The sequence below is a fragment of the Neoarius graeffei genome, chromosome 1 (assembly GCF_027579695.1).
Source record: "Neoarius graeffei isolate fNeoGra1 chromosome 1, fNeoGra1.pri, whole genome shotgun sequence".
In the NCBI taxonomy this organism is placed as follows: domain Eukaryota; kingdom Metazoa; phylum Chordata; class Actinopteri; order Siluriformes; family Ariidae; genus Neoarius; species Neoarius graeffei.
In genome coordinates, this window is record NC_083569.1 from 51,569,634 (window position 1) to 51,586,138 (window position 16,505).

Genomic DNA, 16,505 nt, shown 5'->3' on the forward strand with positions numbered 1-16,505 from the left:
ACAGCACCAAGACCAGCAACACTAACGACTCCATGTTTATTGTTTACTCTCCGGGTTGTGAGACTACCGCTTAAAAGCTCACTGATGTCACTGTTTGCGCCGCCTAACGACATCACATGACGTCCACCCACTTTCGCTAACTCCACCCAATGTGTCCACCCACTTCCAGCCAGCACGGTTCAGCGCGGTTGTAGTCGAAATGCAACTCCAACAGCCCCACTCAGCTCGACTCAGCCCAACTCAGCACGGCACGGCTCAGCCCAACTCAGCCACGTTGGTAGTGGAAAAGCGGCATATGTGTCAGCCCTGTGATGACCTGGCGACTTGTCCAGGGTGTACCCTGCCTTTCGCCCGTAGTCAGCTGGGATAGGCTCCAGCTTGCCTGCGACCCTGTAGAACAGTGGCTAGAGATAATGAGATGAGATGAGAGTGCTCCCATTTCCAGTCTTTTGGAAAACGATGAGTACTAATCCCATCATGATTGGTGCTGCTACACCCTCCTACGATACATCTGTTAACCATTTTAATAATTACGCGATAACATTGAAGAAATTTGCAGAAAACCACCAGGTCATTTTTTCATCAACAAACCAGCGCTGACGTAGGATTCAGAAGGAGGCGTCCAGCAGGGTGACGCCATGAAAATCAATATTTGCCGGGAAATCCAAATGCCAAGTTTTTTCAGAGGCGGACCAATTCGCCTCAAATGGCTTGATTTCAACTGAATTTTTCTAGTATTGTGCAAGGTTAAAAAGTTGCAGAGAATGCAGAATATTACAGATATTTGACCAAAGTTTAATATAAAATAGAAGAATTATATTGATCTTGCTCCTGAATTTACCCGTGATATGCACTTTAATACTACATCCATCCATCCATTATCTGTAGCCGCTTATCCTGTTCTACAGGGGTACACCCTGGACAAGTCGCCACGTTATCGCAGAGCTGACACAACCATTCACATTCACACCTATGGTCAATTTAGAGCCACCAGTTAACCTAACCTGCATGTCTTTGGACTGTGGGGGAAACCGGAGCACCCAGAGGAAACCCACGCAGAGACGGGGAGAACATGCAAACTCCACACAGAAAGGCCCTCGCCGGCCACTGGGCTCGAACCCAGGACCTTTTTGCTGTGAGGCGACAGTGCTAACCAGCACACCACCGTAGCACCCCCTTTAATACTATCCATCCATCCGTTATCTGTAACCGCTTATCCTGTGCAGGGTCGCAGGCAAGCTGGAGCCTATCCTAGCCTGGGCCCGCCCATCCTAAGTGTGACACAACACGGGGGGCTGTTGCGAACTTAGTCTGGCAAGGCAAGCTATCTCCAGCTCTTCCAAGCTCCCGAAAAATCGGGAGCCAATCAACTTTGAGCATCTCCAACGGCCCTGGGTAGAGGCGTGTTCAAGGCAGTGACGTAGTAGAACTGCGACCGGAAGCCATAGATTGTTTACAGAATCTATGCCGGAAGCGCTTCATTCACTAGAAACATTACGAACATGGAGCAGCGGCAAGCCTTTGACACAGCGGTAGATGCTGTATTGAAAGCATTCAACGGGAAGTTCTCATTGAAAACGGAGCAAAGAGCAGCCCTGGAGGTATTTATTGAAAGGAAGGACATTTTCGCCTTGCTCCCGACCGGCTTCGGTAAGAGTTTAATCTACCAGTTAGCCCCACTGGTAGCCAAATCAATGGGGCTCAGCGAGAATCCTATCGTTGTGGTCGTCTCGCCTTTGATCACGCTATTATCGTCCTCTTCAGCTCCTCCTTCCTGTTACTCAAGCAGTTTCCGTCGCGTCACATACGTCAGAGGAAAGAGTGATGTGATTGGTTTGTCACAGCCTTTTCTGACTTCGACCAGTAGCAAACTGAGGCATTTCAGGGAGGCGGGTCAACCATGCGCTTTGGGAAACGGTTGGGCTTAATATCTATGCCAGACCAATGCTCGCAGAGCTTTGAAGTTGCGTTAGCCAGACTAGCCTATCCAGCTTTTTATGTTTTATTTTTTTGAGGTATGGGCGCTGTGTGAGACGGCTGCCTCTCCAGTAGCTCTGTAGTTTTTAGCTCTTTAAACCTCTTTTTTCCACCTTTTTTACTTTTCTGCTCTTCTTATGAAGACATAGTGTGTTTTACTATATAACATGGGTATTTTTAACTTTAACACGCAACCAGGAGCCAGTTTTCTCACTTATTCAAGAGAGGAGCTGCTGGCCCTGAAAACAATGGGAGGAGCCGGGATACGACACCCCATCCCAGCGGAGCTGAGGAGGAAACCCAGGAGCTGCAAAGCTGGAGCTAAGCTAAAGGCTAGGCTAGCGGACAACCGGTGGTGCTGCAAACCCTCCATTATCATGGGGAATGTGAACTCGCTGCCGAATAAAGTCGACGAGCTTTCCACTCTGAACAACCAGCGGATTTACCGGGAGAGCAGCTTATTTATTTTTACGGAGACATGGCTAACACACCTTGTACCAGATGATAACGTGGACCTGCGGGGATTCACTGCCGTGAGAGCCAACAGAGACACTAACACATGCGGCAAAAGCAAAGGTGGGGGACTCCTCATTTATGTTAACCACTGGTGTAACCCGGGACATATCTCCGTAAAGACAATTTTATGTTGCCCAGACTTGGAGCTGCTAGCTGTTAGCCTGCGGCCATATTATCTGCCTTGGGAGTTCAGTCGCGTGATCACCATCTGTGCTTACATCCCTCCGAGGGCAGACGCAGCCATTGCATGTGAGAGGATTCACTCTGTCACAGCAAGGCTGCAGACACAGCACCCTCAGGCATTTATCATCATCATTTCTGGGGACTTTAATCACGCTACTTTGGACTCTACTTTGGCTGCTTTTTACCAGGCTGTGGATTGTCCAACAAGGAACAACAGGACAATTGACTTGCTGTATGCTAATGTGAGGGATGCATACATACAGAGTCACACCCCTCCCCCCACTCAGGAAGTCTGACCACAACCTGGTTCTTCTACAGCCGAAGTACACCCCCCTGGTTCAAAGGCAGCCTACAACAACTAGCTCCATCAGGAGGTGGTCCCCTGAAATGGAAGGTGCCCTCAGGGACTGCTACGACATCACGGACTGGGATGTGCTGCTTATCCCACACTGTGAGGACATAGAAGGGCTGACACACTGTCTGACAGATTACCTCAACTTCTGTGCAGACGTGGTCTCCCCCGCTAAGACTGTACGGTGTTACCCTAATAACAAGCCATGGGTAATACAGGAAGTCAAAGCTGTCCTCAACAGGAATAAGGCCGCCTTCAGGAGCAGGGATAGGGAGGCGATGAAAGCAGTACAGCAGGAGGTAAAACGCTGTGTGAGGGAAGCTAAGAACAGCTACAGGAGAAAGGTGGAGCAGAAGCTGAAGGAGAACAGCATGAGGGAGGTCTGGGAAGGTGTGAAAACCATCACAGGCCACAATACAAAGACCAGAGTCGTTGAGGGGACAGTGGAGAGGGCGAATGAGTTGAATGACTTCTTCAATCGGTTCAACCAGCCCATGTCCCCCCCACCCTCTCCCTCACTGCAGCCATCTCTCCTTCTTCCCTCAACACACCTCCCCCCAGTCATCACAGCAGCCCCCTCCTTCCCCTCATCCCCCACCTCAACACAGACTCCTCCATGCATTACTGCAGATCAGGTCAGAGGTCAACTGAGGAAGCGTCACCTGAGGAAAGCAGCAGGCCCGGACAAGGTGTGTCCCCAGCTACTGAAGACCTGCGCTGCTGAACTGGGTGAACCACTCCAACACATCTTCAACCTCAGCCTGCAGCTGGGGAGAGTGCCCACCCTCTGGAAGACATCATGTATCGTTCCAGTTCCCTAAAAGAATCGGCCCAGCGAGCTGAACGACTTCCGACCGGTGGCACTCACTTCACATCTGATGAAGACATTGGAGTGGCTCTTCCTCAGCCTCCTCAGACCCCAGGTACAACATGCCCAGGACTGTCTGCAGTTTGCGTACCGGGCAGGTGTTGGTGTGGAAGACGCCATCCTCTACCTGCTACACCGAGCCCACTCGCATCTGGATAAGGGAAATGGCACAGTGAGGATTCTCTTCTTAGACTTCTCGAGTGCCTTCAACACCATCCAGCCCCTATTGCTTCAGGACAAACTGAACAGGATGCGAGTGGACCCCTGCCTGGTCACCTGGATCTCCAGCTACCTCACGGACAGGCCGCAGTACGTCAGGCTGAAGGACATCACGTCTGACACTGTGATTAGCAGCACCGGAGTACCCCAGGACACGGTGCTGGCCCCTCTTCTCTTCACCCTGTACACCGCAGACTTCTGCTACAACTCGGAGCTGTGCCACATTCAGAAGTTTGCCGATGACACAGCCATCGTTGGGTGTATCAGTGATGACAGAGAGGAGTATAGGAGCCTGGTGAGGGACTTTGCTGTGTGGTGCAACAGGAACCATCTGCAGCTCAACACCTCGAAGACCAAGGAGCTGGTCATTGACTTTGGGAGGTCCAGACCAAGGTCACGACCAGTTCTGATCAAGGGAGTCAAGGTGGAGGCTGTGGATTCCTACAAGTACCTCGGGCTGTGGCTGGACGGCAAGCTGGACTGGACTTGCAACACCAAACACTTATACAGGAAGGGACAGAGCAGGCTATATTTCCTTAGGAGGCTGCGGTCCTTTAGCATCTGCAGGAAACTCCTGTGGATGTTCTATCAGTCTATGGCCGCCAGTGTCCTGTTTTACACTGTGGTGTGCTGGGGGGGGCAGCACATCCAAGAAGGACACATCCAGGCTGGACAAACTGATCAGGCGGGCCGGCTCTGTGGTCGGCGTGAAGCTGGACTCTCTGGTGACGGTGGCAGAGAAGAGGTCTATGGACAAACTATTGAACATCATGGACGATGCCAGTCACCCTCTGCACACCGTCATCAGCAACCAGAGGAGTCTGTTCAGTGACAGAATGCTCCTTCCCAAGTGCAGGACTAACAGACTCAAAAACTCCTTTGTCCCTCATGCCATCAGACTGTACAACTCCTCTCTGGGGGGGAGGAAAGGTAACAGGAGGACAGAGGACGGGAAGGAGCAGTAGCCTAGCCTAACAATAAGCAATACCGGACAATGTGCAATATCTCTCCTGCCTCCCCCCCTTTTTTCCTCCCCCCTCCCCCCCTTTCTCTCTTCCCCATATCTTATTCTTTTTATATTTGTATATGTAAATACTTAATTTATCTACAACCCTGATTCCAAAAAAGTTGGGACAAAGTACAAATTGTAAATAAAAACGGAATGCAATGATGTGGTAGTTTCAAAATTCCATATTTTATTCAGAATAGAACATAGATGACATATCAAATGTTTAAACAGAAAATGTATCATTTAAAGAGAAAAATTAGGTGATTTTAAATTTCAAGACAACACCACGTCTGAAAAAAGTTGGGACAAGGCCATGTTTACCACTGTGAGACATCCCCTTTTCTCTTTATAACAGTCTGTAAACGTCTGGGGACTGAGGAGACAAGTTGCTCAAGTTTAGGGATAGGAATGTTAACCCATTCTTGTCTAATGTAGGATTCTAGTTGCTTAACTGTCTTAGGTCTTTTTTGTCGTATCTTCCATTTTATGATGCGCCAAATGTTTTCTATGGGTGAAAGATCTGAACGGCAGGCTGGCCAGTTCAGTACCCGGACCCTTCTTCTACACAGCCATGATGCTGTAATTGATGCAGTATGTGGTTTGGCATTGTCATGTTGGAAAATGCAAGGTCTTCCCTGAAAGAGACGTCGTCTGGATGGGAGCATATGTTGCTCTAGAACCTGGATATACCTTTCGGCATTGATGGTGTCTTTCCAGATGTGTAAGCTGCCCATGCCACACGCACTAATGCAACCCCATACCATCAGAGATGCAGGCTTCTGAACTGAGCGCTGATAACAACTTGGGTCATCCTTCTCCTCTTTAGTCCGAATGACACGGCGTCCTGATTTCCATAAAGAACTTCAAATTTTGATTCTAACCACAGAACAGTTTTCCACTTTGCCACAGTCCATTTTAAATGAGCCTTGGCCCAGAGAAGACGTCTGCGCTTCTGGATCATGTTTAGATACGGCTTCTTCTTTGAACTATAGAGTTGTAGCTGGCAACGGCGGATGGCACGGTGAATTGTGTTCACAGATAATGTTCTCTGGAAATATTCCTGAGCCCATTTTGTGATTTCCAATGCAGAAGCATGCCTGTATGTGATGCAGTGCCGTCTAAGGGCCCGAAGATCACGGGCACCCAGTATGGTTTTCCGGCCTTGACCCTTACGCACAGAGATTCTTCCAGATTCTCTGAATCTTTTGATGATATTATGCACTGTAGATTATGATATGTTCAAAAGCTTTGCAATTTTACACTGTCGAACTCCTTTCTGATATTGCTCCACTATTTGTCGGCGCAGAATTAGGGGGATTGGTGATCCTCTTCCCATCTTTACTTCTGAGAGCCGCTGCCACTCCAAGATGCTCTTTTTATACCCAGTCATGTTAATGACCTATTGCCAATTGACCTAATGAGTTGCAGTTTGGTCCTCCAGCTGTTCCTTTTTTGTACCTTTAACTTTTCCAGCCTCTTATTGCCCCGTCCCAACTTTTTTGAGATGTGTTGCCGTCATGAAATTTCAAATGAGCCAATATTTGGCATGAAATTTCAAAATGGCTCACTTTCGACATTTGATATGTTGTCTATGTTCTATTGTGAATACAATATCAGTTTTTGAGATTTGTAAATTATTGCATTCCGTTTTTATTTACAACTTGTACTTTGTCCCAACTTTTCTGGAATCGGGGTTGTACATACAAGCCACTTTTTCCATTGAATAAAAACATGTATTCTGTTCCCTTCTAGTGGGTTTCATTCATTTGGTTTGATAGCATGTAATTAGAGCTGTGCAATATATCGTATTTTTATCGCGATATCGATATTGGTGTCAAACGATATCAAAATTCATAATATCGATATGAAACGATTTTTTGTCATTTGTCGAAAGGGACGTGCACAATATTTCTACAATGGCAATAAAACAACAATAACATTGACGTGACAGTAAGGTAAAACGAACCCTTCTGTCCCCTAAGGCACACCGTAGCCTTGCATACGTCATCCATTCTACTCCCGCGATATCTCCGCAACAGTAAAAAATCAGTTCTTCTGTTTTCATACGTGTCGGGTGATTTGATATATTGATTTCTTAATATGTTGTTTGATTTGCTTGCTAATAGTTATAATAATACAATTAACATATTTACGTCATATTTTTGGATGTGGGACTGGGTAATGTAAAAATGGCATCTACGGAAGAAAACAAGCACAACAATATTAGCACATATCCAGCTTGCTAGCTGTGTTAGATGTGTTAAACCGTGTGGATTTAAGTGGAATAATTGCGAGTCGTCCTGTGGTCAAGGCAGCGTTTTAAGGTAAGGCAATTTGGTTATTAATGTTGCCCGCCGCGGCATGTTTACTTGGGTTCATTTGATTTTGACTTGTGCATCTGCAGCTAGCATCATGCTTTGAAGTAGGTTCTGCTAAGGACGGGTTTATTGCGCGATGTAGACGGACTCAGATGTAATTACATTGTTTTTAAAATTCCGTGCGCTTAAAACGGTGTCCCCCTGCTAATCATGTAGCCCTAATCATGTGTTGCTTTTACTTTTCGAGTGAAATATCTCTGCAAATGGTATTTCAATGCTGACATGCCAAAAAGATAGCGGAGTACCCATTTGGAAGATGAAGGAAGAGAAGCCTGATGCTTGAAAATAGATTGCTTAATCCACAACGCATATCTGTATTTGAGACATAACCTGCAACTAGTGGGGATGTTTTGGAATGACTGTGCGTGGGGTGTTTTTGGCCACAGAACACTAACCCACAGTAGCAGGAGGACTACTGGGTTCGTGGATTTTGTCTGTTGACTGAGCGACGCATGGTGTTTGCCTTGTGCCATTTCACGGAGCATCTAGCCGCAGTGCCACCTACACTTTCAGGGAATGTTTACATGCCGCTGAGCTATTTTCATGCATGTTAATTCTTAAGGACTTGTCTCTATATTGTGCGTGTTCACACACGGACTGGCCATCGGGAGTAGCGGGAGTTTTCCCGGTGGTTCAGTGTGGGCCGGCGGAGAAAAAAACAAAACAGTTGCGCGCTGGCCTTTAATATGATAAGCAATGTTAACAGTTTCTTTAACAAACTGTTAACATTGCTTATTACAGTTGCGCGCTGGCCTTTAATATGATAAGCAATGTTAACAGTTTGTTAAAGAAACTGTTAACATTGCTTATCATATTAAAGGCCAGCGCGCAACTGTTTTTTTTTTCTCCGCCGGCCCACAAACTCCCGCTACTCCCAATGGCCAGTCCGTGTGTGTGCGTGTTTTAATGTTGGTGTCTTAACAACACACAAGCTTACGTTGTAGTGTGTGTGTGTGTGTGAGAGAGAGATTTTATCCTTGGCTGGCTATGAGCCAGTGTGGACGTTGCGCAGTAATCACTGGTAATACCAGCGCTGGCTCCAAACTCTGTGATCGGAAATGTTGAGTGAGGAGAACGTGAGCCCTGTGCAGGCTATAGGACCTATGCAAAGTACGCGCTTGCACAGTAAATAGTTTAAGTAAAAGGCGTTTCAGGGTACAACGGGAAGGGTTGACAGGTAGCCTATGAGGCCTGTACTATAAAAATGTGGCCCGGTGCCTCAGGTGTTGATGATCAGGGCTTTAAAAAAAGGTGTATAAATATCGTTTTAAAAATCGCGATATCGATATTTACTGAAAAAATCGCGATATTGATTTTTTCCAATATCGAGCAGCCCTACATGTAATATTATTATATCGCTTATCCTAAGTGTATTACATCACTCTACCCAATGGAGAATGAGTGTGCAATATTGTTACAATATTGCATGTTGTCAAGACAACATGGCATCACATGTAGCAGCGCGAATATCCAATGAGAAAATTTTCTGTTGTGCATGTGCACAATCATTTCTGTGTTCGCCAGGAAACTTGAAAGACACGTTGAGCACCCGAAAGGCTACCAAAACATCATTATTCTTCACGTATACTTACAAGAGAAAAACATACCAATGGACATTGAAGAACTGGAAAAGAGACACATCAGAGATGTAAAACTTCCACGCTAGCAAGTGACTGTGACAATTTGTAAACAAACATGGCCGCCAGGTTTGCTTCAGTAAAAAAAGGAAGATTTTGAAATAATTTTCACAGCCAGTTCGCTTCGTTGTGTATAGTTGGCGATGTTGATTTTAAAAGTAACTAAGTAAATTACATAGGGAAATGAATACTTCAGTATGAGTGAAAAGTACTGTGGTGACCATGCGTGGAAGAAGAGTCTGGAGACAGAACTCTTAGTTTCTCGGTTGTTAGCCTGTGCTACTTACTCTCAATTGAGGTATTTCACCCACGTGACCAAGTCATGTGATGCTGCCATTTTGGACGGCACGGCTCGAATCAGTTTGAATGCGAGGAAGGCGACAAACGAAAAACATAAAAGAAAAAGGAGCGAGATGCAGAAAACACCTTCACTATCCAGCGACGTAGGGCATTTACAGGGTGAGCAGAGGGAGAGGTATTTGCAAAAATTGAGGTTAGCAGGCTTAGAGAACGACGTTTACCTGCTTCCACCAGGATTGTTCACTGATGTATGGAAGTACACGAAGCCCTCGTCTTTACCTGACTTCGGCCCACATGATCTGTATACCTATGTCGTTAAAAACCCATCGCCATACACAGGTATTGATCTGAAAGCGTATAAGAGTTTGGATACCTACAAATATTTTGTGTCAGGCTGGGTAACATGCCTACATCAGCGGGTCGTCCCTGGAGCCGGTGGTCGCCATCTTATTACAGCTAAGGTTTGTTCACATTTTCATTTACTTTCGGTCCTCAGGATAAACAAAATGTTATTAAATGTCATTGAAATAACTTCTTAGTCTGTTGAGACATGGCCCGTTATAAATTTGCTGTTATCAGGCAATGACCAAGAACTGTATTATTAGGGTCGGTGTAGTTGTAGCAGTGTATTAGCAACTAGCTGTTAGCACTAGCTAATGTCAACAACATCATAGCTGGTATGTTACTGTAGCAATGTTTACGTTCAGTCATTTGGATGACTGTTAAAACCTTTCAGTCTCAAGTTTTTCCTTTACTGGATTTACTAGTTTACTGAGCTAGCGCGCTCGGGCAAGCTGGGAGCTAGCGCGCGCTAGCCTGCCGGCGGCCGGCGCGCTAGCTCAGTAAACTAGTAAATCCAGTAAAGGAAAAACTTGAGACTGAAAGGTTTTAACAGTCATCCAAATAACTGAACGTAAACATTGCTACAGTAACATACCAGCTACTGTTGTTGACATTAGCTAGCTTGTGGTTCAAAATGGCGGACACCGGGGCGTCACGTGACCCTGTGACGTCAGGTGAAATACCTCAATAGCACTGGCTTGACCACTTTATTAGCATTCGCTAACACTACTGATGAACGCTACACTGGCTGGAAGGTGACTGCACTACCATGCTAACAGCACCAACTCGTGGGTAAGCTAACGCTGGCCTTCGAGAATACTGATATGAAGAGATTATGTATAATAATAATAATAATGGGCGGCACGGTGGTGTAGTGGTTAGCGCTGTCGCCTCACAGCAAGAAGGTCTGGGTTCGAGCCCCGTGGCCGGCGAGGGCCTTTCTGTGTGGAGTTTGCATGTTCTCCCCGTGTCCGCGTGGGTTTCCTCCGGGTGCTCCGGTTTCCCCCACAGTCCAAAGACATGCAGGTTAGGTTAACTGGTGACTCTAAATTGAGCGTAGGTGTGAATGTGAGTGTGAATGGTTGTCTGTGTCTATGTGTCAGCCCTGTGATGACCTGGCGACTTGTCCAGGGTGTACCCCGCCTTTCGCCCGTAGTCAGCTGGGATAGGCTCCAGCTTGCTTGCGACCCTGTAGAACAGGATAAAGCGGCTACAGATAATGAGATGAGATAATAATAATAATAATCATTATTATTATTATTATTATTATTATAATGGCTAGCTCAACGGAATATATCTGATATACCACTCAAAGCCAGTCAATATTATTTAATTATGTCACTTAGGTCTGGGATGTAGTTTGTATGATAAATATGAGTGGTGTACCATGCACCATGCACGCGCGCACACACACACACACACACACAAATATTAATGTCAACGCAACTTTTCTGTCAGTCTGTACTATAAAAGAAAATAATTTCCAATGCCTCATATTTGTGGCTAGTGTTAAAGTGATTAACTGTGTTCACAAGTAATTGTGAGTGAAAATATTTTCATTCATTTTCTATGTTGCATATCCATTGTGGGTGAGCTGGAGACAATGCCAAGTGACACTGGGTAAAAGGTGGCGTACACACTTAACAGGTCTCCAGTCTATCACGAGGTTAGCACAAAGAGACAGACAGCCATTCACACTCACATTCACACCTATGGGCAATTTAGATTAGCCAGCTGACCTAGGTGGGGTTTACATTAGACCGTATCAGCGGATCATCAGATTAACGTTTTTAAAACGATTAGTGTGCACACAGCAACGCCAATACACGATTCGCCTGCACACAGCAATGCCAATACACGGATACGCTCGGCTCCGCAGGCATCCTGCGCTCCAAATCACTCCGCCCTGAACAGCGAGTGCCCTCTGGAGGGTGCGCACTCTGGCCCTGTGCAGCTCACAGAGCGCACGAGCAGTGATTTGGGACTGAGCCGCTGTGTGTGTGATCTCAGTGCATGTCGGGCATGCGCGTCACTTACCACTTGCAAGTGGAAGGATGGCAAGCCTAAAGACAATCATAACTACACAATGGGCAGTATTTGCATCAGTATTTGCAGTATTTTCATACTTTTATACTCTTTAATGAAAGGTGATACAAGGCGGAAGTCCGCGCCGTTTTTCAGCAGTCGCGTCACATGACCAACGCCAGCGAATCAGGAAGGTGGATGTCACAGTGACGTTGTCCAATGACGACGCCAGCTAGAGCTCAGCACAGCGTATCCGCGTATTCTCAATGTTTACACAGCACCGGACCAGACACGATCTGGACTGAATACGTGGACCCTGGCGGATTCCCGTTTCCCGGCGTTTTAATGTAAACGGACAGTGCATCCGCGAAGAAAACGAGACAGATACGGTCTAATGTAAACTTGGCCCTAATAATCTACATGTGTTTGGGCCGTGGGAGGAAAATGAAGCACCCATGCAAACAGGAGGAGAATGTTCAAACTTCAGACAGAAAGGTCCTGATCAACCGTCATGTTTGAACCTAGAACCTGCTTGCTGTGAGGCAACAGAGCTAACCACTGCACTACTGCGTCGCCCCTTCACAAATACCTGCGAGTGAAAATACAATATTACCTAAAAATCTGAAACATCTAAAAATTCTAGATACTGTATTAACCTCATCATATATAATTTATTCTAACAAGTAGGAATATGCAAATTATACAGATTAATCCATAGAGTTCTGGCAAATTCACTAATCAGCACAAGATAAAACTAACCCACTAAGTTAAGTGTGACAAAAAAGCAAAGGAACACTAAGCTACTTTTGCGAATAACATCACTAACCTTATATTTTATTGTGTTTATACAATTCTGTAAGCGTTACATTGTAAAACAACTTGCTGCTTGCAACACAGTGTGTAAAAACTATTTTTAAATGGTTTAAACTGACACATGTTCACAATGCAGGTTAGGAATTCAGTTTCCCTGCCACCAAAAACTACACCACATTCACACTACTGAGTACAACCAGTACCTGATTCTGTACATTCTAGCATTTAGGGCTTTTCTTAGACATGATCACAATACCTGTAACTAGATATAATTTCTTATTGTTAGGGCAGAAGAAACACATCCCTGTCCAAAATTATTAGGTGTGATTTTTTTTATCCAAACTTTGTTATAGATTTTTATTTTGTGACATATATTACTGAGTCAGTACAAACACCTTTTAGATTCCCAAACATTAGTTTTTCATTTTTGCTCTATAGCATGCGCATAAGACTTTTGCACAGTATTGTATGTGGAAGGAGAGTACCATACACTGTTGTCCCTTTTCCACCAAAGCAGTTCCAGGGCTGGTTCGGGGCCAGTGCTTAGTTTGGAACCGGGTTTTCTGTTTCCACTGACAAAGAACTGGCTCTGGGGCCAGAAAAACCGGTTCCAGGCTAGCACCAACTCTCTGCTGGGCCAGAGGAAAGAACCGCTTACGTCAGCGGGGGGGGGCGGAGTTGTTAAGACCAACAACAATAAGACCGTGAAAGATCGCCATTTTTAAGCGACGAGAAGCAGCAGCTGTACAAACACGAAGTCATCCATTATTATTATTGTTGTTGTTGCTGCCGCTGCTGCTTCTTCCGTGTTGTTTTTGCACCAAGGTTTATGCAAACATAGCGACGTAACTGACGTATACAGCGACGTAATGACGTGTCTCCTCTTAGCACTGCGAGCTATGGAAAAGCAAACTGGTTCTCAGCTGGCTCGCGAGTTGAACGAGTTGTGAACCAGCACCAGCACTGGCCCCGAACCAGCCCTGGAACTGATTTGGTGGAAAAGAGGTATGTCAGAAACAGGGGTGCAGTAGACGGTACCATTTCTGTCCCCCAAGGTACAATGTACACAATGTACCCCCTAGGGCTCGTTATTGGACCTCAAGGTAACTATGTGTACCTTTTTGGGGCCAAAAAGGTAGATACATGTTCCCTAGCGGTATATAAAGGGGACAAATACATACCTTAGAGAGTACTTTCCCCGTCCCATATTAAAGTGCATATCACGGGTAAATTCAGGAGCAAGATCAATGTAATTCTCCTATTTTATATTAAACTTTGGTCAAATATCTGTCACATTCTGCATTCTCTACAATTTTTTTACCTTGCGCAATACCAGAAAAATTCAGTTGAAATCAAGCCATTTGAGGCAAATTGGTCCGCCTCTGAAAAAACTTGGCATTTGGATTTCCCGGCAAACACTGATTTTTGTAACGTCATCTGCGGGACGCCTCCCTCTGAATCCTACGTCAGCGCTGGTTTGTTTATGAGAAAACGACCTGGTGGTTTTCTGCAGATTTCTTCAACGTTATCGCGTAATTATTAAAATGGTTAACAGATGTATCGTAGGAGGGTGTAGCAACACCAATCTTGATGGGATTAGTACTCAGCGTTTTCCAAAAGACCGGACAATGAGAGAGAAATGGGAGCGCTTGGTCTACACAGGCTGTGCACTGAAACCGTGCAAAGCTTGCGCAGCCTGCTGGCGCTTCCGCAGGTGATGTCACGAATCTGGTTCCAGACTCATCTCATCTCATCTCATTATCTCTAGCCACTTTATCCTGTTCTACAGGGTCGCAGGCAAGCTGGAGCCTATCCCAGCTGACTATGGGAGAAAGGCGGGGTACACCCTGGACAAGTCGCCAGGTCATCACAGGGCTGACACATAGACACAGACAACCATTCACACTCACATTCACACCTACGGTCAATTTAGAGTCACCAGTTAACCTAACCTGCATGTCTTTGGACTGTGGGGGAAACTGGCTAACCACTACACCACCATGCCGCCCTGGCTCCAGACTCCCTTGGGATTTTTCCAGACAGGTTTTGTTATTTTATTTTATTTTTTTCTGCTGTAGACAGATGGCCTTGTGCAAAATCACCCTTCTGGATGAGTGTGTAAAGGGACGTACTTTCATATAAAAAAAACCCCACGAAACTGGTCCAGTACGGAAGCCGAGAGAGGCCCTTCATATAATCCTTTTTTTTATTCACCTTGTTATCCCGAGATAACGACATAATTAATTCAGGATCTCGAGAAAACGACACAACTAATTTGAGATCTCGAGAAAACAAAACCGTTATTTCATGATCTCGAGTAAACAGCTGAGAAATGGTTCATTCAGGTGCACCAAGAGACTTGTGATATGCTGACTTTGGGGCTGTTTCTCATTCTGTATAGACGCAACTTTGGTCATTAGAATGTCGGGAATAATCGATCACCTAATAAGGCAATATTTTGATCAGGGGTTGACACAGGGAGAGATTGCATCAAGTCTTTTAATAAGGGATAATTTCAAAATTAGTCCGTGGCACCTCCGCAGAAGACTGGCCCGGCTTCGTCTCTACCGACGGAGATACAATGATCCAGCTGAGATCATGAAATAATTGTTTTGTTTTCTCGAGATCTCGAATTAGTTGTGTTGTTTTCTTGAGATCCTGAATTAATTATGTCGTTATCTCGGGATAACAAGGTGAATAAAAAAAAGATTATATGAAGGGCCTCTCTCGGCTTCCGTACTCCAGGCAGGCCCGGCGCCGTGGGGGGGCGAAAGGGGGCGTCGCCCCCTCGTGGCTACAGCCCCGCCCCCTCAACGGAGACTCAGATCACTTAATTGTTTTCTTAATTGTTATTGTGTGTGAAATGCTGACACAGCCGCGCACACACAGACCTGTGATAAGGACAAGGGGAGGGGTCGTGCGGGCGGGGGTTTTACATGTAGTCTACACTTACAAGTGCACTGTCTCTGCAATATGCAGTCAGTTTACGGGAGTAGTCTTTCCCCCACCGAATTAAACCAATTCAATCACAATATTGTGAATCCATTTTCTTTCTTTGTAGGCCAAGTTTATCTCTGTTTATGTTGGTGTATGTGTTCATATATGGTCCGCTTTGTGCGCAAATAGCGTAAGAATGTGTCGTTGACGTCATCCCTCATGCAGCGGGGGTGAAAATTCATCACTTCAGAGTGTTTAGTCCCCTACACGCCTAAACTGGGGTCGCGGATTAAGTGGTTAGCGTTGACTCGGTGCGAGTCAGGAAGGCTATTACTGGTGCAGCCGCGGGGTCTGTTGATTTTTTTTTTTTTTTTAGTTATGATTTTGGCCGCCGAGCCAAGTACCTTAAGGCCAATTTATGCTGACAACCCAGTCCTCGCAGACGGTGTCGCAGACAGTGTCTGCGTAGCCCCCCCACCTTCGCAGACGCTCTGCGCGCACCTCCCAAAAACTGTGACCACCGCAGAAGCCTCGCAGACAAGAGGGCTCTGATTGGTCCACTCTACCCGCTGTACACGCACTTCCGCTTCCCTACTTTCCCGGTTTGTTTTGTTTTCACGACCGGCATTTTTAAAAACACGAGCGAAGATGGAGCAGCATGAAGAGCGGTTGATTGAGGAAGTGAAGAAGTACGGACATCTATACGACTCCAGTTCTAGTCATTATAAAAAAGTTCTAGTCATTATAAGTAACCGGAGGATAAACACTCCATTAACCACACCCACCAACTACTCCTAGCGACTTCTCGCCCCCTTGCGTTGTGCCGGTGAATAACATCGCGCACGCCTATTACTCCCCGCTCAACAATAAATTACAACTGTCTGCGAAAAGCTATCTGCGAAAGCCTTGTCGCACAAGCATGCAGAGGCCTTTAGACTTGCATTGACGT

At 45.9% G+C, this 16,505-nt stretch overlaps 1 protein-coding gene across 1 annotated transcript in view; it reads right to left on the reverse strand.

Annotated features, from left to right (window-relative positions):
* si:dkey-28a3.2 (uncharacterized) overlaps positions 1-16,505 on the reverse strand; it is a 36,278-nt gene that overhangs the window by 17,793 nt on the left and 1,980 nt on the right. The window lies entirely within an intron of this gene.